A 27,777-nucleotide genomic window follows, 5' to 3' on the forward strand; every position below is an offset into this window, starting at 1 on the left:
AAATCAGTTTGTGCTATAAAAGAGTACCCACAGTGCAGTGTGCTATGAGAGGACTGCAGGGCCCTTCTGGGATTTATGACCGCTGCTTTAATCAGATTTAAAAAAAAAAAAACACTAGAAGTTTCAGGAGTTGGAACTTCTGCAGGCAATTCATATAGAATCATGGCCAAACCTGCATTTTTTTCTAAAAAAAAAGAAATGGAGTGAAATTTGTTAGAAATAGTTTGGAATTACAATGACCACAATGAAGACATATAAATTTGGGTAAATTTGTTTAGCTATGGGATCTGTTATAAAGAAAGACTGAAAAGCATATAGAGTGAGTTGTATTTTGTAAATAGAGCATCACCTATACAGGACTACACTGTGGCGGAAGGTTATTTGTAGAAGTTTGGCCCTTAGGTAATGGGGTTGGCTTATTTCACTTAAATCTCTATGCCTTGGTCAGAACATTACCCTTAGAATTGTGAATATGTCCTCTTGGTCTGCTTAGAAAATGCTCTCTAAAACCAATGCATGACTTTAATCCCAGCACTTGGGGGCAGAAGCAGGAGGATTCTGTGAATTTGAGGCTAGCCTGGTCTTCATAGTGAGTTCCAGGATGGCCAGGCTATATAGAAGGACCCTGTTTTGAATAAAACAAACAGAAAGGATAAAGAGAGGGAGATAGAAGAGGAGGAAAATGAGGAGGAGGAAAAGGAAATGAATGAAACAAGCAAGAAGGAAAGAAAATGTTCTCCATCTCATTCCTTAATTGGTGATACCCTGAACTCTCTCTAATTAGAGTCACACAGCCTGAGCTAAAAGCCAGTCTAATCTTGTTTATCTGGAGACCTAACTCTCTGAAGAAGAAAGATTACATATGTCAAAGATGCCTTTATCTAAGACGTGTCCTCCCCCCACTGGACCTGGAGAAAAAAAATTAAATCATTGACAGCATTTCCATTAGTGGTGTTAGGGTATTAAAGACACCCACTGTGCTTGTGTTGGAGCTAGTCTAGGAGTATTTATTCTATAAAACTGAATATACTCAATTCAATATGTACACATTTTAAAGTTAAGACATCCAGCTGGTGGATTGTTCTCTCAATCAATACGAAGTGACCTTCTTTATCTCCCCTGACCAATTTTAGGTTGAAACTGCAGGACAGCAACATCTGCCTGTTCTCTAGTTCCATTTGCTTGGAACATTTTTTCCTTTATTTTTACATCAAAGTTGTATGGGCCTTTGATGGCATCTTTTGTTTCATGATGTTCTGATAAAATACCCTAGCAAATGTAGATTATGGGGGAAAGGGTTTATTTTAGCTCATAATTCCACATTACAGTCCATTACTTGGGGCAGTATAGTAAGGCATTGGTCACATCCACAATCAAAGGCAGAGAGATTAATTAAAGCTTTAATAATTAAAAATGGTGCTTGGCTCACTTTGCTTACTCTTCCACAGTTCAGGGTCCTACGCCTAGGGAATGTTGCTACCCGCTGTGAACATATCTTCTCCCATCAATTAACATAATCAAAATAATGCTCACAGACATGTCCACAGGCCAAAAGAAGGCAGACAGTCCCTCCCTGACACTTTCTACTAAAATGTTTCAACTTAACAATTAAAACAAGAATCACAGGTGATGAGTCAAACTTTTTAGCAACAGCAAATAGATGGATCGTTTTTTATCCAATCTTCTACTGTGCATCCTTTGCTTGTGGAATGAAGGCCATTAATACTCATTCATTACTGGAAAGTGTGCTGGCTACACTTAAGTCAACTTGACAAATGCTGTAAGCATCCTAGGAGGGAGGGAACCTCGGTTGAGAAAATGTCCTCATTAGATTGAGCAGTAGACAAGCTGATAAAGCATTTTCTTAATTAGCGATTACCTGGGAAGGCCCTGTCTATTTATTGTAGGTGGGGCCACCCCTAGGCTGGCTGTCCTGGGTTCTAGAGGGAAGCAGACTGAGCAAGCCATGGGGAACAAGCCAGTAAGCACCAGCCCTCCATAGCCTCTGCATCAGCTCCTGCTTCCAGGTTCCCACGTTGTTTGGGTTCCTACCATGGCTTCCTTCATTGATGAACTAGGGATCTGGATGTGTACACCAAATAAATTCTTTTCCTCCTCAACTTACTTTTGGTCATGATGTTTCATCATAGCAATAGTAACCCTAACTAAGACAAATGTGTAATAACTATTGTCCTTTTGCCAATTTCATAGTATTTTCCTATTCCTCATTTGCTTAAAATACTATTCTAGCAGAGTTTATTCTTCCATTTGGCATTGTGAATATGTTTGCCTTTCTCTTCAGTCTGAAGAATTCAAGTATCTACTGAAAAACTGGCTTAGTAGTTATGAATTTCATGGTTTTATGATGAAAAGTTTGTCTTTCTCAGTCACAGATTGGAGATAGGATTTTTCTGAATATAGAAGTCTGCGTTGGTAGTTTTCTTTCCCATTTCCTCCTTAAAATAGCTACTAATAGGTGGACAGTGTGTAGTGACACACATCCTTTCCCATCAGTCAGGAAGCAGAGACAAATAGATATCTATGAATTCAAGGTCAATCTGATAAAAAAAAAGTCCATACTGGGTCCAGTGAGATATCTCAGTGTATAAAGACACTCCAATCTCCAGCATCCACCTAATAGTAGCCAAGTACCAACTCCCACCAACTCCTCTGGTCTTCATCTCCACATTGTTACATTGTTGTATGAGCCTCATCCCAAACACAATGAGCCATTTAATTAATTAGTTAATTCATGTAATTAAGAAATAAATGTGCACCTGGCAGTGGTGGCACCCATGCCTTTAATCCCAGTACTTGAGAGGCAGAGCAAGGCAGACTTCTATGAGTTCAAGGGCTCACCTAGTCTACAGAGCAAGTTCCAGGACAGCCAAGGCTACACAGAGAGGCCCTGTCTCAAGAAAACAAAACAAAACAAAAAAAGTAAAAATAAATGCAAGTTCATTTCAAAAACTACAGTGTAGATTCCGTGTCTCTGCATTAAGCTGTTCTGTCTGCTATCTGTTGTTTATGTTACCTATCCCTGGGACGGAAGCATTCCCCAGACCAAACCAATAACTCCAGGCTGCTTCTGTACTTTCTTTCCTGATTTGTAAAGTTCCATATTTTAATATGCTGTTATCACTAAAGATACTTGCCTTTTACTTCCTGTTTTGATAACCATTAGCCAATTTTCACCCAGATTTTTTTTCTTGAAATTCTAGCTGACCAGGCCAGTGTGCCATCTACTGTCTTCTGACCTGAAGAATTCCTTTTTATTATCACTATATAGTCACTAAAACTAGAAATAATATTATACAAAGAAAGCAAGATATGGTTTGTGGGTCTGGGCTGATGAAGCTCTAGTGCATGAAAGGTGTTTTGAAGAAAAATAAATATGGAGCCTCCAGTATAATGGCCAGTGAACTGGTTAGCTTTTAACTGTTAACTTGGCACACCCTAGGGTCAATGAGAAGAGAACCACAACATAGAAACTGTCTAGATTGGGTTTTGCTATGGGCATGTCTGTGAGAGATTGTCTTAATTGTCTTAATTAATGAAGGAAGTCAACATACTGCAGGCAGCACCATTCCCTAGGCAGAAGGTCCTGAGCTATGTAAGAGCAAATAAAGCCAGGGCTGGGCCAGTAGAGGCTAGGCGCCCAAACAAAAATACAAGAATAAATAAAGCCAGCTGGGCATAAGCAAGCAACATGTCTGCATCTGCTTCTCTTTGGTCTTGACTGTTAATGTGACCTGTGACCAATTGCTTCAAGCTCCTGCCACTGTCCCAAGAAAATAATCTGGGTGAAAATTGGCTAATGGTTATCAAAACAGGAAGGTAAAAGGCAAGTATCTTTAGTGATAATAGTATATTAAAATAGTGAACTTTACAAATCAGGAAAGAAAATTCAGAATCAGCCTGGAGTTGTTGGTTTGGTCTAGGGAATGCTCCCTTCCCAGGGATAGGTTACATAAACAACAGATAGCAGACAAAACAACTTAATGCAGAGACGTGGAATCTACACGGATTTAATGAGAGAAGTGTAGAAGAGGAGAGGAACAGAGGCCGGACATGAGCATGTGGAGGGAATCAGGGAGGGGAGTGGGGAGAGAAGGGACAAAGGGGAAGAGGGCAAGAGAGCAGAGCAGAGAAGAGCCACTGTCACTTCTACTATGATGGACAATAACCTAAAATGTCAAGTCAAGTAAACTCCTTTTCTCCCTATGTTACTTTTAGTCAGGGCATTTTATCACAGAAGTAGAAATAAAATTAGAACAACTGATTATCCTGAAATGACAAGAAGAAAAATAGAGAACAAATACATAAAATGATATTTTAAATAATCTAGAAATGGGAGATGAGTTTGAGGTGATCAAGCTGACTGAAATTAGAGGACTAAAAGGTTTTCTGGGAAATGTACTATTGCTTCTCTGCCTTTTAGTTAAGATCAAGTGTGGAAATGTACACTATTACAAATATGTAAGTCCACAAAATTAGAATTTGGTTCCCTGTGTTTGAAAGCAAGGTTCTCTTGAAAGATTTGTCTGTTTGAAGATCTTGGGTCTTTTCCACTTTATTTGGCTCTTTGTGTTAGTGTGTGAAGTATTATCGCTTTGGTTAACTGAATGATTATTTTGCACTGACTATGGGTTTCTTTTATCGAGAGTTCTGAACCTTTCATTCTTTGAAAGGCTTTCACAAATCAAATTCTAGACTAGATCTTCTGCCTTCAGACTTACTTTTGGTGCATTCCGGGAGGCTTTTAGAAACAATCTAACAAGACAAACCAGTTAGGCTTATGTACTATTTACAGGGAATTTTTGCAAACAGAAAGAGAATAAAAGATCTTTGTAGCTACAGTCTCTCCTTCCCAGGTGTTCTTTTTGAGACATGCAAATGCGAATTGTCAGCTTCCTCTAAGACCAGTGCTTGATCACAGATCTGTGATAGGTAGAAAAATTTAAAACTTAAAAAGAAGGCATATTTAAACACTGTTGTGGAAACCTCCAAGTTGCCTGCAGGTCATTTTCCAACACTGCCCTTTCATGGCCAATTAGAGAAGCACTGGCTGTTCAGTACCTGATGAAGACCTATAGGCTGCTTGGAACTAGCTGCACACTAAAGATGAACCAAGGACCTGGGTTTGAATTGACCCAAAGCTAACAAAACCGAAGGTAAATAACAATGGATATTGTATATTCCTTCCTGGCCAACAAACCTAAAAGGCAAGCAGCTGACAGGGCTGACTATCCCTACCTTAGACACACTGTGCTCTAGGCAACATGGCTCTTGGCTGATTGGACTAAACCAAGGAATGTTATAGGTCAATATTTCCCACAGAGATGCTTATGCCCTATTCTAGACTGAAGAGTTTCCTACTCAAGGAAATTCATAGAGCAGACTCTGACAAATACTAGACTGTTGTAATTTTGGAATCCTATCCTTAAGTAGAGTGGGGATTCCTAGAATTCTCTCAGAGACACTGGTTGCTCTTGAACACATCATGGAGGACAGGAATTGATAAATGCAAGGAAATGTTTTGACAGACTTTCACTCCAAACACAAGTTGTGAGATTATTGTGCAAAACAATTTGAATGAAACAACTTACATGTAGTTATGAACCAAATCTGATCCAAATCAGATTGCCTACAGTGGCCTTGCAAGGAGACCATATTACACACTTGAGTTGGGGAAGGAATTTAATATTAAGCTAGGACTCGTGGATGTTACAAGCACATACATGGTCTGTCCTAAGTCTTTAAACTTCTATTTCTAGAAGTCTCTTTACACCATTCACCATGGAGAAGATAAGACAATACCAACTATGGGAAGATGTTGGCCTGGTGATTCTCCTAACTTCAATGATTGCCACTTCAGTGAAAGCCTCAGAATCAAAACATGAGTCTGTATCTTGTAACATAAAACCTCATATGAGTTCCTAGCACAGTTCCTACACACAGATTTAAAGATCTTAGAGTACTGTCTTAGTTAAGGTTTCAATTGCTCTGAAGAGATACCATGACCAAGGCAACTCCTATAAAAAAATAACATTGAATTGGGGCTATCTTACAATGTCAGAGATTCAGTCTATTATCAATATGGTGGAAAACATAGCAGCTTGCAGGCAGACATGGAGCTGGAGGAACCAAGAATTATACATCTTTATCCTAGGGCAACCAGGAGGAGACTGTCTTCAGCAGGCAGCCAAGAAGAGGCTCTCACTTCCACACTGGGTAGAGCTTGAGAATAGGACCTCAAAACCTATCTCCACAATGACACATATCCTCCAACAAGGCCACACCTCCTAATAGTGCCACTCCCTGGGCCAAGCATATTCAAACCACCACATTCCACTCCCTGGCTCCCATAGGCTTGTTCAAACTCCTTAGTCTATAGGTCAATACCTAGCCATAGCAAAATGCACAATTCATTTAGTCTAACTTTAAAAACCCCATATTCTGATAGAGGTTTAATATCCAAAATATACAAAGAATTCAAGAAGTTAGACTCCTGAAAATCAAATGACCCTATTGAAAAAATGGGGTACAGAGCTAAACAAAGAATTCACAGCTGAGGAATATTGAATGGCTGAGAAGTACCTAAAGAAATGTTCAACATCCTTAGTCATCAGGGAAATGCAAATCAAAACAACCCTGAGATTCTACCTCACTCCAGTCAGAACAGCTAAGATCAAAAACTCAGGTGACAACAGATGCTGGCCAGGATGTGGAGAAAGAGTAACACTCCTCCATTTTTGGTGGGGTTGCAAGCTGGTACAACCATTCTGGAAATCGGTTTGGAGATTCCTCAGAAAATTGGACATTCCACTACCTGAGGTCCTAGCTATACCACTCCTGGACATATACCCAAAAGATGTTCCAACATACAACAAAGACACATGCTCCACTATATTCATAGCAGCCTTATTTATAATAGCCAGAAGCTGGAAAGAAACCAAATGTCCCTCAACATAGGAATGGATACAGAAAATGTGGTATATCTACACAATGGAGTACTACTCGGCTATTAAAAACAATGACTTCATGAAATTCATAGGCAAATGGGTGGACTAGAAAATATCATCCCGAGTGAGGTAACCCATTCACAAAAAAACCACACATGGTATGCACTCATTGATAAGTGGATATTAGCCCCAAAGCTTGAATTACCCAAGATGCAATCCACAGACCACATGAAGCTCAAGAAGAAGGACAGCCAAAGTGCAGATGCTTCAGTCCTTCTAAAAAGGTGGTACAAAAATATTCATAGGAGGAGATATGGAGACAAAGTTTTGAGCAGAGACTGAAGGAATAGCCATTCAGAGTGCCCCACCTGGGGATCCAGCCCATATACATACAACCACCAAACCAAGATAATATTGCTGATGCCAAGAAGTGCATGCTGACAGGAGCCTGATATAGCTGTCTCCTGAGAGGCTGTGCCAGAGCATGACAAGTACAGAGGTGAATGCTTGTAGTCAACCATTGAACTGAGAATGGAATCTTCATTGGAGGAGTTAGAGAAAGGATCGAAGAGGCTGAAGAGGTTTGCATAAGAACTATTCCAAAAAAAACAGAGTTCCCAGGGACTAAACCATCATGTACATACCCATAGAGTACACATGGACAGACCCATGGCTCCAGCTGCATATGTAGCAGAGGATGACCTTGTTGGGCACCATTGGGAGGAGAAGCCCTTGATCCTGCCAAGCCTGAACCCTCCTGAGTAGGGAAATGTCAGGGCTGGGAGATGGGAAGTGGTGGGTGATTGGGTGGGGGAACACCCTCATAGAAGGAGGAAGGAGGATGGGATAGGGGGGTTATGGACGGGAAACCAGGAAAGAGGATATCAATAAAATATTTAAAAATCCTATAATCTATAACAGTCTCAACAATGTCAAAGTTCAAAGTCTCTACTGAGATTCATGCAATCTCTTAACTGTAATCCCCATAAAATCAAAATTAAAAAGCAGAGTACAAACTTCAGACATATGGTACATATGGTACATACACAAAAAATACTAGACCAAGGCAAGACCAAAAAACAGCTGGGGAAACTCCAAACTCTGTATCTCCATGACTGATGTCCAACTCCTTTTACCTTTGATGATGGCAATACACTTCTTTCTCTTGGGATGGTTCCACTCCCTGTTAGCAGCTTTCCTCAGCAGGCATCCCATGGCTCTGGCAACTTTAACATTTTAGGGTCTCCAACGCAATTTCAACTGCACAGCTTCTTGATCCAATGTCTGTGATCCCACGGAGGGCTCAGTCACTTCTCCAGCTTTGCCCTCTGTAGCATTCTAGGCTCTGGTTGACTCTACTCTACTGCTGCTGCTTTTTTTGTTGGTATTGGCATCTCCAACATGCTAGGTCTTCCACTGCAACTAGGCTTCACTAATACCTTCTCATAGGCTCCCCTTTATGGTGTCCCTTTTTGCATGACCTGTTTAGTCTTAGGCTGTGAACTGTAATTGAAACTATACCTTCACCTTTCCTGGCCTCTCGGTGTCAAGCCTCACCAACTCTCCATGACCCCTTCATGCCTTCAAAACTAGTACCACCTGGGTGATTCTCACACATTACCAAGTCCAGCTTCAGCATGAGGTACAACCTTGGCTATCTCTGGAATACAGCTACTTTGTAATCTTAGAAAACACTTCCCAGATGATTTCACTTCAGTGATGCTGCTCTCTTCTTATCACCACTAATTTCTTAGCTCCAGCTAACCAGCATCACTTGTTCCAATTGTTCCTTCTATTCTGGACTGTAAAGCCAGTGCCACATGGCCGAAGCTGCTGAGTTCTCCAGCTTACTAGAGCCGGAATATAGCCTCTCTTGTTCTATTACATCATCACCAGCTTTCTGTTTTCCATTCTTCATTGCCTACGTTTGGCTGTCCTGGAACTTGCTCTGTAGACTGATATTAAATTCAGAGGATCTGCAAGGTTCTGGCTCCTGACTGCTGGAACTAAAAGCATATACCACCATGCCTGCACCTAAGCCTTTCTTTACCATGACCCTGCTCTTTACTAGGCTGGTCTTGAACTCAAAGATCTGACTTCATCGGTCTCCTGGGATTAAAATTGTATACCACCAGACCTGTACCTAAGCTTTTCATAGTCACTATGCTTCAAGAAGCCTGTCTTCCAGCCTTAAGATCTGGATCACACAGGTGCCCTCCATTTCTGGATTGTAGTTCGTTCCAGAGATAGTCAAGTTGACAACCAAGAATAGCTACCACAATCTTTCCCTTGTCGATCTGATATATAATCATATTTCCTTATGTCCAAATGAAAACAATAACCAGGTCATAATATCACCTAACATAACTATCCCTGTTCAGCTGTAAACACACAAACAATAAACTTAGCTGGGTGGGATCTTGCCCAGGGGTCACCACTCCCTTAACTCCTTGAACATAGGATTACGCTCCATTCCACTTCCTGGTGCCCCTTTAATACTTGAACCATACATCTTTTTTCCCCCCAAGATTGCTATGCTTGGTTAAAATGCTTTTCATCAGACTAGGCCACAGGATAAAGTCTAAACTAAGCTCTTTTGAGACTTCCTTTGTTAATGCAACTAATCGAAATCTCTTTACCTTAGTCTCAGGTAGACTCTTCATACAAGGGCAAAATGCAGCCACATTCTTCATCAAAATATCACAAAAACAGTCTCTAGGCCACATACTAACATTCTTCTTTAAAACCTCTTGAGTCAATCTCCCACAGTTCAACTCAACCTCATGTTGCACTATAATTAATAAGGTAGTAGAAAAGGTTTCCACGAGTTCCCACTCTGTGTAGATCTACATGCTCTAGTTGTTTCTGTCAGCCGCTTTCACACACTGTCAGTGCTTTATTAATTATACACAACACCCTCAATACCAAAATCTTCCATATTCCTACAACAATGGCCCATTAAGCCATTCCACTGCTTTCTACATCCAAAGTTTCAAAATCCACATTCCTCAGAACAAAAGTATGGTCAGGGCTATCACACCAATAACCCAGTCCCTGGTACCAACTTCTATCTTAATTGAGGTTCTTCTTGTGAAGACACACCAAGACCAAGGACAACATTTAACCCAGGCTAGCTTAAAAGTTTCAGATATTCTGCCCATTATCATCATGGTAGGAAGCGTGGCCACTTTCAGACATGGTGCTAGAGAGCCAAGAGTTGTACATCTTGATCCTAAGGCAACCAGGAGGAGACTGTCTTCAGTAGGCAGCCAAGGAGAGGCTCTCTCTTCCACACTGGGTAGAGCTTGAGCATAGGACCTCAAAACCCACCTCAACAGTGACACACATCCTCCAACAAGGCCACATCTACTCCAATTTGGCCACACCTCCTAATAGTGCCACTCCCTGGGCTAATCATATTCAAATCACCACAGATGCACTAAGGAAAAGTTTACCTCACATGCAGATGATTTGACTACCCAAGATGAAATATAGCATCTCCACCATCCTGAAGCTCTTCCTGCTCCTGACTTGTCCTTGCTTCTATGGCTTTCACTTGTTGGACTACTGTGATATCCGGTCTTCTAAACACTCTTTTCTAGCCATTATGAATTAGCAGCTGTGGGGTGTTAGCTCAGAGGCTGTACAGCAAGTGGCCTTGTCAGTTACTAATACGTTTTTGCATGAAATAAACACATTGGGCAATGAAGATTCTCCATTATAAGAAGCAAAAATCATTATCGGTCATCATCTAATCATTCAGTTTTAATGGCTTTATTTTCTGCAGGCCTTGGGTAGGAATTGTATGCCAAATTGCTGCTATTCTCTTCCTAAGAGACGTAATAGCAGCCCCCCCTGGTGCTGTGCCTTCTCAGGCTTAAACGTCTACATGCCGCCATCTGCTAAATGGTCTGCATTGGGTAGAATGACAAGAACTTAAATGTGTAGACATAAGGGTGCTATAAATTATGAATGACTTTTCGAATTATATCTAATATCATGGTTACTTAGAGTGGCACAGACACCAAAAGCTTGGCCATATTCTAACCTAAGAGAATAACCCAAGGGGAAGAATAGTTAAATAAAATTTTGTGAGGAGGTATGCAATAAGGCTAGGTGCCTGCGCTGGGTCCACTATTCCAAATCAATAGAGTTTTATCCCCATAACTGGACTTCAGTTGGCACTGAAGGCACCGTAGACAATTGCCTAAGGAAAAACAACTGACTAGGCCATAGCCAATAACTAGTAAATTGTTAGCTGTAGCCAGTCAGGTTGCTCTGTGTCTTGATTCTCTTTTCCTGTTACACTGTTGGTTGTTGCTCTCCGAATCTGTCTCGCTCCTACATTGCCTGCTTTATTGATCAGGGTTTGTTCCACTCAAATACTGCTAAGTATAACTGGTCTGGGGAATTCTCCATTTGACATACCTGCATATAGTAAATGATTCTAGCAAAATTCTATCAGAAGGCCTCATTACAACACTACAGGTGTTTGTTCTGTGCCCTCCAGGGTGCGCTACGTGCTTTGCAATGGGTTCCTAAACCAAGGAGGCTCTGATGAATTTTCTGGGTTTCCTTAAACTTCATCTTTTGTCTGGGATTTAATCTCTCTAATGGACAAAACCTGCTTCAGAGAACTGTGCTGATGGTTAATGGTGTCGGGGAGGCATCTGAAAGGCTCAGGGTGTCTTACACAAGGTTCTCTTCTTTCCCAGTCCACTTACAACCAACACAAGACCAAGAAAATTCAGTCTTTGAACAGAAAGGGGCTCTACACTGAGCAAATCTGAAGGCATTCTAGAGATAAATCATAGCACTGAACAGTACAGACACTGGGAGTGGAATAAACTGTTTCTGCTTCCTCCAGATGTCTGCCTTGTCCTTTCTCACATGTTACCGTGTGTGTGTGTGTGTGTGTGTGTGTGTGTGTGTGTGTGTGTGTGTGTGTGCATGTGTGTGCATGTGTGTGTCTGTGTGTGTGTGTGTCTGTGTGTGTGTGTGTGTGTGTGTGTGTGTGTGTGTGTGTGTGTGTAGTTGGCATTTCCCAGTCAGAACTTTCCAGTTATTCTGGAGCCCAAGGTACACTTAATTTTTTTTTGTCAAATCAGAGTCCTCTGTTCAGTGCACTATTAATAAAGAGCTCATTCACCTAGTAGAAAAATATTTACCAAAATCATTATGCTGCAGACAAGACCAAGACTGGGGTATCTAAAGCAAACTAAAAGTTAGTCTCTTAGACCTCATTATCTGAAGAAAGTCAATACGTAATGAGAAAGATGAACTGACTGATGTCTAATGCATAATGAAAACAATGACTATGCCAAATGCATAGCATAATTAGCATCCATTGCATGAAAGGACATGAGTGTGGCAGTGAGGCAGGCTTCTTACTCCATAGGTAAGTGGCATGCTTTAAGCAGTTTCCCCCTAGCAAGGCAAATTGCTATCCATGTCAAAAGCAAACTATAGGAAAGAACTTGCCTGAAGTAAATTTTCTTCCCCTAAGTATGCTGAATTGGTGATTCATATCTTCCCTCTTTAGAAAACAAAATGTTATGTTTTGGTTGAAAATAAACTTCTGTTAGACTCTGTGGGGATATAAAATATAAATAAGAGCATATAATGGAAAAAGAAAACTTCAGCCACTCTCCCTTGCACTTGATGAGAGAGAGTATCATTTTGGTCCATCGCCGGTGAGAAATAAGCAAAATCAGCTGCAAAGAAGAGTCTCCAGTCACTGAAAGTTTAATGGGGTCCAATTAAAGGCCATGTATAGCTGAAAAATTTGTACTAAGCAGAATAAAATTGATTAGCTAAAACAGTATGACTGAATCCCCAACAATGACAGTGCTGGGTCAACTAGATGGCTCAACAGATAATGGTGATTGCAGCCAAGCCTAATAGCATGAGTTCAATCCCTGGGACCCACATAATAAATGGATCAATCTGACTTCAGCAAGCTGCCCCAAATAAATGAATAAATGCAATGAGGTTTGTTTTAACTGACAGTGACTACAAAATATTAGGAGAGAAAAAATATTCAGCCAGTAGGCATTCTGTTAATAAAACTGGATCCCAACTAGTTCATCACAGAGAAGAAATGGCTTCTGCCCATGCTACCAGAGGATTCCGCTTCTTGTCATGAACTGCAAGTAACACAAAAATTAGCACTTTGATTATTTTACTGATTTGTGCTTGGGTTTTAGCCTTTTGTGTGTGTAAAGTTTACCATACCACAGAGGCTGGCTGAATTAGCATTGTAAACCCATCCAGCTAACGATCAATGATGTCAAATCTGCCAGAATGGTTCCTCTCCATGAATTTTTTAAGAGCGGCAGCTGTGTGAGATCAGCCTTGCTCTTACTGACTTTACCAGGGTGTTTAACCCCCAGACAAGGTACCATGATGAGACAGCATCCTACCCAGTTGGATGGCCAGCTCTTGAGAGCAGGATTTGTTTCTGGTCTCTTCTCAATAGAGTACGATGAGATTAGGTGGCACGCCTTTCCCAGAACATCTCATTTCTTGGCATATGAAACCATCTGTAAGCTGTCACAGTTTCTGCAGGGTCTTTACATGAGTGTGCTGCTTTTACAATGTGCCCAAGGCTTGTGGAATTCAACTTGTCGTCTACTGAGGAAGATTTATGGCTCTGCAGAAGTGGACAAGATCACTTGGAGAAAGATGTGGCACCTCGTTTTCTGAAAAGACTTAAAAAAAAAAGTATCATTTGATTCCTAAACCACTGTATCACTTAAAATACAGACACAGTAAGGAATAAATCATCCTAGGTGGAGCAGTTCTAGAATCATCTATTCTAGTTTGTATAAAGGGTATATGTAGATCAAGTGGCTTTTCAATGTCAGTCATACAGGCTATTTAACTATCAACTTTGGTCTGTCCTTGACAAGAGAAGTTAAGCAGAAAAGTAAGAAAAGAAAGGGGAAAGAGTTCCAATTCATCTAGTAAGGGGAAAAAAATAAAGAGACAAAAACCAACTGAGTATGCGCAGGTTAACTTCACTCACTTCTGAGAGACTCTCTGCTCTAAGAAACCGAGTTCCTATCTGGGGCAATTGTTCAATACCTTCAGCTCTCAGTCCAGACCTAGTCAAATAAATGACAGCGTGCTTGGGAAGAAACCTTTCAATTGGCAGTCTATGTGTGTACAGCAAACACTTTGTGTGATTCTAGTACTAAATTCAGTACTGTTTTGCAACAGCATCGAGTTATATTCTTAAAAGAAGTTAACAGGCTTCTTGTGACATTCTGAGCTCAGGGACTAGGGACCCTCTTTCCTAATAAGGGAGTCCAGCTATTGGCGCCAGATGACAAGCCCTAATTTAGACGAACGGAAGGAAAACTCTGAAGCCGCATAATGTGTGGCGAGAGTGCTATAGAAATGTAAAGGACTATTGCTACAGGATGAAGGCTACGATGCAAAAGCTGGCGGCAGAATAGGTGGGTAAACACCGCGAGGATGAAGGTTGGAAGAACCTTAAGAGGCAGCCGGCGGCACAGCCCCCTCTGCTGGCTTAAACATTCATCTGCAACTAAAGTCTACACGGAAGGAGAAAAGCAGGACTGGAGCTGCTGGAGGAATTGAGTAGTTGATAGGCAGACTAGACTCAAATGAAAAATCTAATGTCGTTACCCACCGGTGATGGTGCATTCAAAGGCACTTTGTATCCGTTGGTCAGCTTCGGCAACTGAGTCTAGAACCAAGAATACAATCCCAGCTACAGAGTGACGACGTAGTGAAAGGATTACAGGGTTTGGGGGGTCGTTCGTTTCTTTCTTTCTTTGTTTAAATAAACCAAATTCATGCGACAGCGCTTATTCAATCACAAACTGGTGTTCAGGAAAAGCATTTGCTGCCAACAAAATACTCAGGTAGGTCCTGAGTTCAAGGCCAGTCTGGGCTACAGAGTGAGTTCTAGTACAACCAGGGCTACACAGAGACAGCCTTCCTCAAAAGCAAAGAAAGGAAGGAAGGAAGGAAGGAAGGAAGGAAGGAAGGAAGGAAGGAAGGAAGGAAGGAAGGAAGAAAAAAGAGAAAGAAAGAAAGGACAGTAGGAAAATTTGATAATTATTTAAAGTTGAAAATGCAGTAGCTGAAGTGACATAGAATTCAGATTTTAAAAACCTGACAAACAAAATTGGTCTCTGGGCTAAATGAAATCCCATCTCATTGGAGTTTTCTCTCCTTCCACCTATGGACCAAGGAGAAAAGGGTTCAGAAATATGTGCTGGAGTGTGTTCGTTAACATCACATTCCTAAATGTCAAATTCAGCACCGAGGGATATTAGATTAACACATGCTAGATCCAAGCACTTTGCAGGGTCTCCCATGTGGATTTAATGTGCATGGGTACAGGGAAGAGGTGAGCTGCCTGAATCAGAACTCTGATAACCAGCCACCTCCATCCCAATATTACACAGCATTGATAATAAAATATAATCAAGTGAAATGGCATTAAGTGATACTGGGCAAACCATGGTATTGTAACTCCAGCTTCTTAAATCAGGTGTGCATTCTCAAGACTTGAATTGTTTCTTAGTCATTAAAAAACTTAAACCGTTCCTAGTGAAAATTTTAATGTACAGCATAGAAGTCCTGCTGAGCCCAGTGCTATTTACATGGTGTGTGAAAATTCTAACGTTCCAGAAACCTAAATATCTTCGTTTACCTTCCCTCAATAAGACCCTGGCTATCTCCTGAAACACAGTAGGGGCAGAGCGCCCTCTGGTGTCTCATTTATATTATTATGCCCGATTAGAAAGTCTCATTTGAAAATTTCTAGCTGTTTATTGAAATTTATTTATATTTGCTAATGTACAATTGCGTTTAGATATCAATCGCTGATATTGTTACTAGTTTAGAGACTTTTCTTACAATTCAATTTGTATAAAATATTGGTCTACAAACTTAGTTAAAATTTTGCATCAATAAAAAACAAAGAATATGCATTTACATACTCATTTCACTATGATAATTAGAGATCAAATTTTTATTCATAAATTATTTATCAAGGTTAATTTTATACATTTAATGCTTTTGTTAAGTGGCTACTGTACTAATTAATTCACAGTATGGAAAAATGGTATAAATTAGAATTCAAAGAATTAAAAATAAAGAATAAGGAATTAAAATAAAGAATGCAGAAAAAATTAAACCTAAGCCCATTGTTAAACTGATTATTGAAATCTAGAAATGTGGAAAATTTGATTTTTGTTACTACAAAATTTCCTTTCAATAAAATTTCAGTATAATTGCCTCCAAAAGAAATGAACTGAGAATGGAGTCCACAATGGAGGAGTTAGAGAAAGGATGGAAGGAGCTGAAAGAGTTTGCAACCCCATAAGAAAAGCAGTACTAATCATCCAGAGCTCTCACGGACTAATCCACCATCCAAAGACTACACATGGACTGACCCATGGTTCCAGCTGCATATGTAGCAAAGGATGGCCTTGTTGGACACCAACGGGAGAAGCTCTTGGTCCTGCCAAGGCTGAATCCCCCAGTGTAGGGGAATGTCAGGGTGGAGAGGCAGGAAGGGGTGGGTGGACAGGTCTGGAAACACCCTCATAGAAGCAGGGGGAGAGGGCATGGGATAGGGGGTTTATGGACTGGAAACGAGGAAAGGGGATAACATTTGAAATGTAAATTAAAAAATATCCAATTAAAAAAATCTTGGAATGTTATCCACCATCCATCAGAAAAGCAACAGAAAAATACTTATTCTAGTCTCTTTCCCTGCTCTACAAACGTATTTGATATAAGCCAAATATCAATTTGACTATTTTATTATATTTTTATATATTTGCCTATATGTTATTATGCTTTGCTGTGGTCACTAAGTGCTACTTTGTCTCTACTACTGGAAGTCAAAACTGCGATGAACATAGCAAGATTTTTGACAAGTAGGCTCATTTCAGCATAAACATAGTAACACATTTGTCTGCAGGCATGAAGAAGCCATACAATGCTAGAGATACTTTTTAACTCTTTTAACTCAGAACTCCAAGTTCAATGGACACATACTGTAACCCTAAGTGACCAAGCCAGCCAACCACCAGAATCCAGAACCAGGAACCAAGACAGGAAGCAGAATTGGTCCCTTTCACCTTCACTCCTTGAGGTGCAACTAGAGAACTCTTGTCTTCTTTTCTTGATTGATTAGCTCAGCTATATTGGAAGAATACTTTTTACTTAGGTGTGGAGAGCTTTTGGGGCCATGTCTAGAAACTTGGTGACCAGCTCAGTCAACCAGTTCTCCGGTGAGTGAGCAAGGATTAAAAGGGGGAAAAAAAGACAATTAGGCAACACTATAGCATGACCCTAGCCAGTTTTGAGGCTGAAGCGGATTTATTTTTTCCCAGTCTGCTTTTATACTATTTTAATTACATGCAAATAATAAGATCAGTTCTAGGTTAAGGAACAAACAAGGCAATAAACAAAGTCCCATGATCACTGTTTCTAGGGGCTTATCAGGATGACCAAGATATCTGAGCCTACTTCCCTGACTTAGCCCAAAGTCATATTCTTGCTGAAGCCTACTTCTTTGTTCTAGCCCAAAATCAGATTCCTCCCTGAACTTACTTCCGTGTCCTAGCCCAATGTCAAATTCCTGCCAAGTTTCTAGACATGGCCCCAAAAGCTCTCCACACCTAAGTAAAAAGTATTCTTCCAATATAGCTGAGCTAATCAATCAAGAAAAGAAGACAAGAGTTCTCTAGTTGCACCTCAAGGAGTGGAGGTGAAAGGCACCAATTCTGCTTCCTGTCTTGGTTCCTGGTTCTGGTTTCTGGTGGGCATTCATACCAAAATGCAGACAGAAAGATCTTAATTCACTTTGGCTAGAGGTGAGTCAATTAATTTGTCAATCTTTTGCCAATGTCCTAAAAATTTGAGTGAGGCTGAATGAAATACTAATGGACTAATATTAACTTGGCTCAGACAATTTTGAAAGAGCAGAGCATTCAGACCCGTGGTGCAGCTATTGCTGGCTGCCGTTAGCCAAGCCTACAGTGAGCATCAGAAGCTAAAAGCAGACCAGAATGGTCTGCGAAATGAACTCTTTAGACAGAAACGATGCTCTTTTAAAGGTTAAGACAATGAATGCAATCATATAAAAGGATAACACATTAGAAATACATCAAGCAATTTACACTGGGATGATAGAAAAGATGCCTTGAGAACGTTTCAGGAATTAGGGCTCTAAAGTATAAAAGCTGCAAACTAATTTGAGAGACTTCCCTTTAAAAATAAAGGACCCAAAAAATAAAACTACAAAATAAAAATAAGAGTACCCCTTGGTTTTTCCAACCTTACATACATCCCTACAGAAGCATTTTCCCAGGTTTATCTTTTCAAGCCCCCCAAATTGCTGCCCTCTAAGGTGAGAGACTCTAACTACTGCCTCAGTTAGCAGCAGAACTGCCATATTTATATACCCCTAGAGTTATGAGTTTATGGAGGTTTCTACCAAGACTTTTTTAATGAGGAACCCATGAGATCAGGCAGTGTGTAGCTGGGTTTGGGATCCTTTATGGGCACCCCCTATAAGAGATATATATAAAGCTGTGAGGGCAAGCTGAGGTGAAGTAGAGACACCAGAAGGTCTGAGATGCTAGATCACAGGAAATATGCAAGGAGAAAAGCTGCAGGTTCTGAGCAAAGCCAGCCTCAGTAGGAGGCAACATGGGCTTCTCATGGTAATCCACGAGGCAGAGTTTCTCGAGACTATTGGAAAGGCGGATGGTGTGTTCATGTGACCCAGATGCTAGACATAGAGTCACAATATTTAAAGCCTTCTCTGCTGTGTTTGGGTCCTGCCTTTGCCCACACTTTCCTCCTCTTCCTTCTTTATATAGCAAGCATGTTTACTGTTGGCTACACTATATCACAATTTTGTAACATTCTCTTTTTTGCAGTCACACTCAGAGCTAAATGTATTACAGTGAGAGGATACAATGCAAACTCAACACAAGGAAGTTAGAGAAGTATACACTTCCAGGACTCCTCTTCAGGTGGACTCACACAGAATATACCTGGTTCCTGAATCAGGACAAGTACAAAATATGTGCCAGAGAAGCTCAGAAGAGACATGGTACTGTAAGTTTTTACTGTGGTCTGGTCATGTAGACACCTCCTGTCTAGTATACCCCAGAACTTCAGGTCTTCCAAAGGAAAGCATATGTTCAGCTTGAACCACATCAACACACTTAAGTCATGGTATCAGTAAGAGAATGATACTGACTCTCCTAAAATGTAAGCTCCTGCTGGTTAGCCAAGGCAAGCTTTGTAAGCAGGCCTTTCTCGTGCTATTGTTTGCTTTTGATGGTTGCATACATAGATATAAAGCATCAGAATCACGCTTCCCTCCCATTGTCTCTTATTTTCTTTCCCTCCTGATCAAACCCTACTTCTCCCTTTCCCAAATTGTTGTCCTTTAGCTTAGTTTAGTGAATCATCTCATTTAACCACAGCAATCTATGTGGCCATTGGATTGAACTATCCATTTGAACTGGAGGACTCTAGTAGATATACAACTGAAGTGACTAACACACACACCCACGCCACCCCTGCTGCCCCTGCTGCCCCTGCTGCCCCTGCTGGCCCTGCTGGCCCTGCTGCCCCTGCTGGCCCTGCTGCCCTTGCTGCCCTTGCTGCCCTTGCTGCCCCTGCTCCCCTGCTGCCCCTGCCGGCCCCAACGCTTCTGCCCCACCCCACTATGCTGCTGCCGCTGCCATCTCCCTAAAATGTGTCAGCAGCAACAGTTCAGCAGTGAAGGGTAGAACCCCTGCAGTGCCTCCTCCACCCATGCCTGACTTTTGTCAAGCCCATTATTGTGAAGATTCAGTGCAGGCTTTTGCAGCTGCTCAGTTTCTGGTTGCCATGACCATGCCCAGCCCTGGAGCTGGCACCATGTGGTGCTCATATCTCTTTCCTGGCTCTTATGTATTTTTTTCTGCTCCCTCTTCCACAATGACTTAGACAAAATAGTGTAAAGGTCTTTTTTTGTCAATTATTCTCAGCACCTTGCACCGTCATAAATTTCTGCATTCACCTCCATTCACTGAAAACAGAGGGCTCTCTGATTAGAGCTAAGAGTAGTGTTTGATTATGGGTATAAACATGTTGAAATTAAGTCAGTTTGGCTAAACTACAGTATTTGGGTATAAGAGTCTATGACTTCCCCTTCCGTGGGATTTTGGCCAGGTTTATAGTACAAAGTGTGAATGAATTTTCTCCATGGAGTGGGCTTCAGATCCAATGAGATACATCCATATCTGTTATACCTATATTGTCCATGTCACTATCACACAAGTGGCACAGCTTACCTGGCAGATAGGTCATAGATTACAGGGGTCACAATATTGCCACCTCTTCCTCTCTTGCAGCTAACATAGAAACTTCCAGGTCTATGAAAGTTAGCCAGCCAGGAGGAAGTCTCCAGCCCAGGTTTAGCTTGATTTCTCTGTATCATGCAGCCCAGGTATATATAGACTTTCATTTATATGGTTAAATGTTGATGAACACCTTTAATCCCAGAATTCAGGAAGCAGAGGCAGGCATATCTTTGTGCATTCACAGCCAGCCTGGTCTATACAGTGAGTTCCAGGGATGCCAGAGCTACATAGCAAAACCCTATCTTTAAATAAAAATGGGTTACTCTCAGTTACAGAGGAGATTGTAACTTTGAGCATCATTAGAACTGTTAAGAGACTTTACAGGCTAGGGGAAGAATACTCTGGTTTGAACCTAAAATGTAGGTCCCAGTCATTTTGAGCACTCTGTCCACAGTTGGTGGCATTATTTTGGAGAGCTATGGAACTCTTAGAAGGTATGGTCTAAGTAGCTCAGTAGGGGCAGGGATGTCGCTTCTCACTGTGCTTACAGGTCTACTCTGATATGGACAGCCTCCTCCATTCACTTCTATCATGGCGAACTGAGCCCCTCGGCCTTCCATTTCCCGCTATGAGAAACCAAAGCCCACCGAAACTGTGAGTTAAAAGAAAGCTTTGCTCCCTCAAGTTGTTTCAGGAATTTTGATCACAGAAACATGAAAGGAATGATTAACAAGCCTATGAAAAACAGACACTTCTGGTTGCTTCTCAGAAACAATGCTTGTCACCTTGTGCATAAACAGTAGCATTTTTTGTCAGTCACTCATGTTGTTGGAAAGAGAGTGCCTTGTTTTCTTCTGAAGGTCTACATGTGTGTTTTGCTGCTGTTTGCTATGGACTCTTTATTAAATATGTTATGGATATGCATGTATGCTATACATGCTTGTGAGCATGCAAGTGTGTGTGCACATGTGCCAACGCACCCATGGAGGCCAGAAAAGGGCATCAGATCCACTGGAGCTGGAACTACAAGCAGTTGTAAGCTGCCCAGTCTAGAGGCTGAGAACTGAACTCAGATCCTCTGGAAAACCGGGAATCATTCCTAACCTCTGAGCCATCTCTCTGGCCCTACACATGCTCTTACTCCCACGTGTTCTTCAAGTCAGCTTACATTTTTCAGTCACTAGAAAATATACTTCGCATTTCGGGGAAAAAAAAAAAACTAGTCTTCACCAAATTTTTACCATAAACCACCAAACTTGTGACAAATCAGAAGGAAAACTATTTTCTTACTTGGCATTCTGGTGACCTCTTTGAATCTGTAATGTGTCTATATTGTTATTCAAAACGCTTTAATTTTAAAAGCCAAGTATGGAGGTAGAAATAGAAAAATCATGATTTTGAGGCTCTGTGGGCCTATTTTAACAAGATCTGACCAGAAAGAAAGAGGGATGGAGGAAAAGAGGGAAGGGGAGAGAGAGAGAGAGTATGAATGCACATTTTAATTTTTTTAAACATTACCTTATACCTGTTGTTTGCACAGCATCTCCCATCATGCCCGTGAAAACCTGTCACCTTAGCCAAAGCTGTTGGCATGGAGGAATGTCCTCATACATCTCCAAGCCTCATGAATATCATTCTGGATATTATCATCATTCTCTTGTTAGAATATTTGCCTCCAGACAATGAAATGTGATTAAGGAATAACATGAGAGCGGGCGACTGTGAAGCCCTTGAATAAATCTGTTAACGGGCATGTTTTCCATTTGCTCCCTCCTATAAATAAGGAGATATATGGCCTCATAAAAATACAAGGAGAACACAAAGCAGACAAGGAACATATGCCAAATTACAAGTGATGGGGCATAATAAAAAATAAGACCAATTCAAAAAGAATTATGTATAAATCTACAGGACAAGGGCAGATTCATCCTCGGGAGCCAGCTCAGACTTGCATAAAATGAGACTGTATGTCTCCAAGTTCTGTCTCTCTTATTTAATGAAACTTTGAAGCCGATCAGCAAACTTTCATTTCTTCTCACTTCTAAGTTTGCGAAGCAGCTGCGTCAAAGAGCTCCATGCTTGATATCAAAGGTCCTAGATGGAATTTCTAGTTCTATCAATTGACCCTTTATAATTTAGGAGATAACCAACCTCACATATGACAAGCACAACACGCCTTCTGGACTGCAAGAGGCTACCATAAATCAGGTACATATGACATACGAGCTCACACCATGTGGACTGCAAGAGACTATTGTAATGTAGGTGTGAGTGACCAACACACCTCTGAGAGATAACAGTAAAACCTCTGGAAATGTGTTCCTATCCTGCACTTTAAATATTCAAATAAGTAAATAATTAGCGGTACCTATCACTAACAACAAGATAGTAAAGAGTGAACTTTTGGGGTAACTTTTGAAATATGAATGTGGTTTCTTCTCTCTCTCTCTCTCTCTCTCTCTCTCACACACACACACACACACACACACACACACACACACACACACACACACATCTCTCACGTCTTTGTCTTCCCCCTTCCACTGTATGTGTGTGACTTTTAATATAGCTGAAAGCTACCAGATTAAAAACAGTGGAAACCGACTATACATGGACTGACCCTGGACTCTGACCTCATAGGTAGCAATGAATATCCTAGTAAGAGCACCAGTGTAAGGGGAAGCCCTGGGTCCTGCTAAGACTGATCCCCCAGTGAACTAGACTGGTGGGGGGAGGGCGGCAATGGGGGGAGGGCAGCAATGGGGGGAGGGTTGGGAGGGGGGAGGGGGATGTTTGCCCGGAAACCGGGAAAGGGAATAACACTCGAAATGTATATAAGAAATACTCAAGTTAATAAAAAAAAAAAAAAAAAAAAAAAAAAAAAAAAAAACAGTGGAAACCGGAAACTTCTGGATTAAAAGCTTTAAATTATCTAACTTCTGCCCTGAACAATGTCTCTAGGTGTACCTGAGAAGCAAGGTATCGGTCTGTGGCATTTAGCATTTGAGATGATGCCACATGACGTGGAGGAAGGATTTGTGAGAGGAGAGGACAGAGAGTCCCGATTCTGCTTGTAGACAGTGGGAGCAGTGGCAGACTCCATTGACTTCTATCCCATTGGGATACATGCCCCATGGGCAGATATGCTGCATGTGGGATTTTAAGAAAGTAATCTTTATATCGTACGGTTAAAAAATAAATCGTGTAGATGAGCTCCAGGTCTTCATCTACCTGGCTTTGACTAAATCAAAAGTCAGGGGGATGGTGAGATGTGTGTCCCCTCAGCTAAGAATTCTGGCTGCCCTTCAGAGGACCTGAGTATGGCTCCCATTGAGCAGCCCCCAGCCAACCAGGGGATATAATGACTCTGTCCTCTGCAGGTATTACACATGTGCACACACACACACACAATTTAAAAAAAAATACAAATAAATTGTGGTGGGTTTGTTTTTTAAGTAAATCACTTCAAGTGGTCCTAATCTAATCAGGTGATCCCTTAAAAGCAGAATTTCTCCTAGTTGGCTTCGGAGAGAGGGGAACAGGATGCTATCAAGTGTCTACAGAGCTTGTTCTGTGTGATCCTCAGAACAACTAGGGAGAAAACAAGTCTTCAATCCTGGAGTGGTAAGGAAGGGAATCCTGCCAGCACCCCTAATGAGTGTGGAGGGAGACTTTAACTCCCTGAGATATCAGAACAGCTTCTACCGTGAGCACAACCCCGTAAATGTGAACAGGGAGTCTAACTAACCTATGTCCACACTTTCACTGGAGGAGACTGAGACTTTAAAGCTGGGGTGGCCTAAACTGTGCACTCTTAGAATCTGCACCCCAAGGGAAAGTTATGAATGTGGTGGAACCTGACTTCCTGATGCCCAGTATCGGTGTACGATGGCAGGCACTGAGAAGCCTAGCTTCCAAATGGCATGTTATACATTTCAGTGCTCATACCCAGTGGGTAGGCATTAACAGATGTTTAAAAAGAGAAATTCTATCATAAATCAGTTATCCCCAGTAGTGGAGTAATTCCTTTGTGCGTATGACAGAGATTTGAAAGGTTCTTAAATATTCAACTTGACACCTCCTCCGGATAATTCCCCGTGTTGCACCAGATTGCAGCTTCTAATAACATTAGGTTTAGGCAAATAACTCTAAGACTTTTTTTATGCCTGACAGAGAGGCTCTTACTTAACATATGTCTATGGATTAGAGAGAACAGCAGCATTTAAATCAGCAATCATTTAATAAGCACCTGCTTTATAGCAGATATTAGATTACCCGCTTAGATCAAAGACAACCTCCCCACTATTGATTGCCAGCTAAAATCGTGACTAATGAATGATCAGAGGCACCTGCTAAACTAAAATCAGATACAAATACGTATTCTATCCCTTTATGACCATGAAGAATGTCAGGAAGAAATAAAACAATAGATATACAAACCTGGCATTATTTTCAGGGGCTCCAACTGTCTGCTGAAGTTCTACAAGAAGCCACAGGCAACTACTAAAGTTGGTTGCATACAGTGTGCCAAGGTATTTCAACACACCAACAGTAAATGGTTGGAATGTACGATTTTAAGAGATAATCTTAACAAAAACATAGGATACCTATATATAAACTTAACATAGGATGGGTGAAAGATCTAAAACTCTGTAAAATTCACTGAAGAAGACTAAAATACAAAAATTCTTATTCTATATCTATAAAATAGATAAAGAATATTTTATGGATCGACAAATAGAAGCTAAGTTTTATGTGAAAAATCAAAGTGACACAAACATTTTGCAAACTAATATTTTGGAGGAAATATAAGAGACTTGCCTTACCTGATATTAAGACTTATTAAAAGCCAGGATTAGTGGCACTGGCCTGTAATCCGACCATTTGAGAGATGAGGCAAGAAGAATCAGATGTTCAAAGGCAACATGAAACCCTGTACCCCAGAAAAAGGCATTATGTAAGTCAAAATAGCCTGGCTACCCTTATAATAATTAGAATCTGTTGCTGTTCACAACGTATGTCATCTTATCTTCTGCAGTTAAATGTTATCACAGGCTTGTTTCTATCAGGTATCATTGTCCCTCTTAAAATCAGGAACCTATCACAAGTAAGGTTTTTTAAAAAGGGAAAGCTACAAGAAGGCTTTTCAAGGATGTAACTGTGGGTGGGGGGTTGGGAGTACTTGCATATCATTCGTGAGGCTCTGGGTTCAATCCCTACTGTGTACTGGATATAAACACACACAAGCAAACACACACACATGCACACGTGCACACACATGCACATGCCATCAGTGTATGTCCCCTCACCAAAGTTTTTCTCTGTGCTTTCTGAGGAGAGCCTTGAAGGTCTTGGGTCTTGAAGCCAGGGAATCCAGGATGACTCGTGTAACAAATTTAGCCCAAAAATCTTAAGATGCCTTCTTGTACACCAGGAATCAACAAATCCTCACTACAGAGGTTCATGTTTTAAAATTTTTAATTATTGTAAGCCAAGGGGAAATATTGAGGAGATAGTATCACACAGAGTATTCAAAGAGTTGTAGAAAAGAAGTGACAGAACACTGTTAGTGCTTAACTTCTAAAACTACACGTGAGTGTGGAGAGATAGCTCAGTGGTTAAGAATAGGAAGAGATCTTCCAGACAACCTGAATTTGTACCTCAGCACTGATTCCAGGCAGCTCGCCACCACACCAACTTGAAAGTCCGACTTCAAGGGATCTGACGTGAACTTCTGTCCTCTGCAGAGACAACCTGCCCCCTCCACACACAGAGAGGGGAGTGGGGGAAGGGAAGAAAAGGGGGAGGGAGGCAGTAGAGGAAGAGAAAAACAAAAGAAAATTAAAGAAAGAAAAAGAGAAAGAGAGGGTATCTTAAAATTGAATGTTCTAATCCAGGCTAAGAGTTTGATAAACTCTCAAATAACTTTCTTCCTTATGAAAAGCAAAATCTCAGTGCCAGGATTTTATTAGAAGTCGTCATGTGAAGAATGTACAAGATATTAAAAGGAAGTCACCCCAGACATAAAATTCAGCATCAGATGAAGGACCAGGGGTTAGGCGAAGGCGCTGGAGGAAACGTGAGCGCACGCATCATCCTCGACTTCAGCCAACGGCTAAATGAAGTCAGTCCCAAAGAGACAAAGGAGGAATGCGAAATTATACCCGAGTTACCAGATCTGAGTACACCGGTGCGAGATGACAGCATATGACCCTATGTCACTTCAAGGGGCTCCAGTCTGAGAAAGGAAGCACAACCCAGCCCCGCAGAGAAGAAGCGTTGGGAACTGTAAGCCAGGTTTGAGGTGTCTGATGTGGGCTCTAGGAAGTCAGCCTGCGTCCTCGGCCAAAACAAGAGTTTTAACCACTGACCCATCTCTTCAGCTCCAACCCACCTCTCACGAGGATTCCCGCCAGGTGAGGAGAATTTGCGAAATTTCTTTCTATTAGTTCAATGTACAGAAAGAAATTAAAGGTCTCGCTCTCTATCTGTGTTTTCTTCTCTGGCTTCATCTTATGCAGGGAGGAGTTCCTCTGCCCTTAAACAACCATGTACAGAGAACTATATTTTTCTTCCTAATAAACATGTTCCTTTCTTGGTGTCTAAATCTTATTTTCTTCACTAATCCCTTCTCTGGCCCTCACTTCAGCTACATACATACCCATTATATGGATGCCTAATGGCTTATTTATTAATTATTTATTATTTTTACATTTACATTGCATCCCTAACTGTCTCCAGAAATATCTAAAGAAATGCCCCTTCAAAAAGACTAATTATCCAACACTTATAAACAACTAATAGTGAAAACAATTTATAAAAAAGAGGAAAGAGTAAAGCTTTACATACACTAAGTCCCTTGTGTTTTACATTCTCGTTCCCCAGCTTTCAATTACATTCTTATGGGAGGTTGCTACACTTCCTCTCATACTGCTGCATCTACCTCAAACACCACAATGGATGTAATCTTCCCAAATGATCCATGTCATGCATATCTCTTCTACTCAAGAAGACACGCATTCCCACAAGCCCTCTTCTTTTCTCTTCATCTCAGCTGCTGGTGTAAGAGGAAATGCTATTTCTCAGTCCTCCTGGCCCAGTAAAGTAAATGACCTGAGAAGCATTAAAACCCAGATTCCTGAGTCCCACACGGCTCTGATCAATCAGTTTCTCTGAGTTGGACCCAGCTAACAAAGTTTCAGAACTCTCCAAGTGAGTCTAATGTGTAACAGAGGTTGGCAGTCATTGACCTAGCACCAGATCAGATCAGATTTGGGAGAGCTTGTTCTGGGCCCCAGGCAATGGTGCATCGCAATTACCTGAGAAAACTGGTTCCAAGCACTGGGCTTTGAGTTACTGAATAAAAACCTCTGAGGGAGACTGCCAAGCATTTCTATTTTTAGCAATCAGCTCTCCCAGCATTTTTATGTAGCCAAAATGATCTTGCTTTGCTAGCT

The 27,777-nt window shown here is 41.1% G+C and overlaps 1 long non-coding RNA gene across 1 annotated transcript; it reads right to left on the reverse strand.

The window, feature by feature from the left end:
- On the reverse strand, positions 1-27,448 carry LOC147995549 (uncharacterized). The gene is made up of 3 exons (XR_015683639.1): positions 25,981-27,448; positions 25,147-25,253; positions 1-13,675 (listed from the first exon to the last, which is right to left on the reverse strand). It is a non-coding gene; the product is annotated as an uncharacterized LOC147995549 (long non-coding RNA).
- Between the last annotated feature and the right edge of the window lie 329 nt (positions 27,449-27,777).

The sequence above is a fragment of the Rattus norvegicus genome, chromosome 3 (assembly GCF_021556685.1).
Source record: "Rattus norvegicus strain SHRSP/BbbUtx chromosome 3, alternate assembly SHRSP_T2T, whole genome shotgun sequence".
Classification (NCBI taxonomy): domain Eukaryota; kingdom Metazoa; phylum Chordata; class Mammalia; order Rodentia; family Muridae; genus Rattus; species Rattus norvegicus.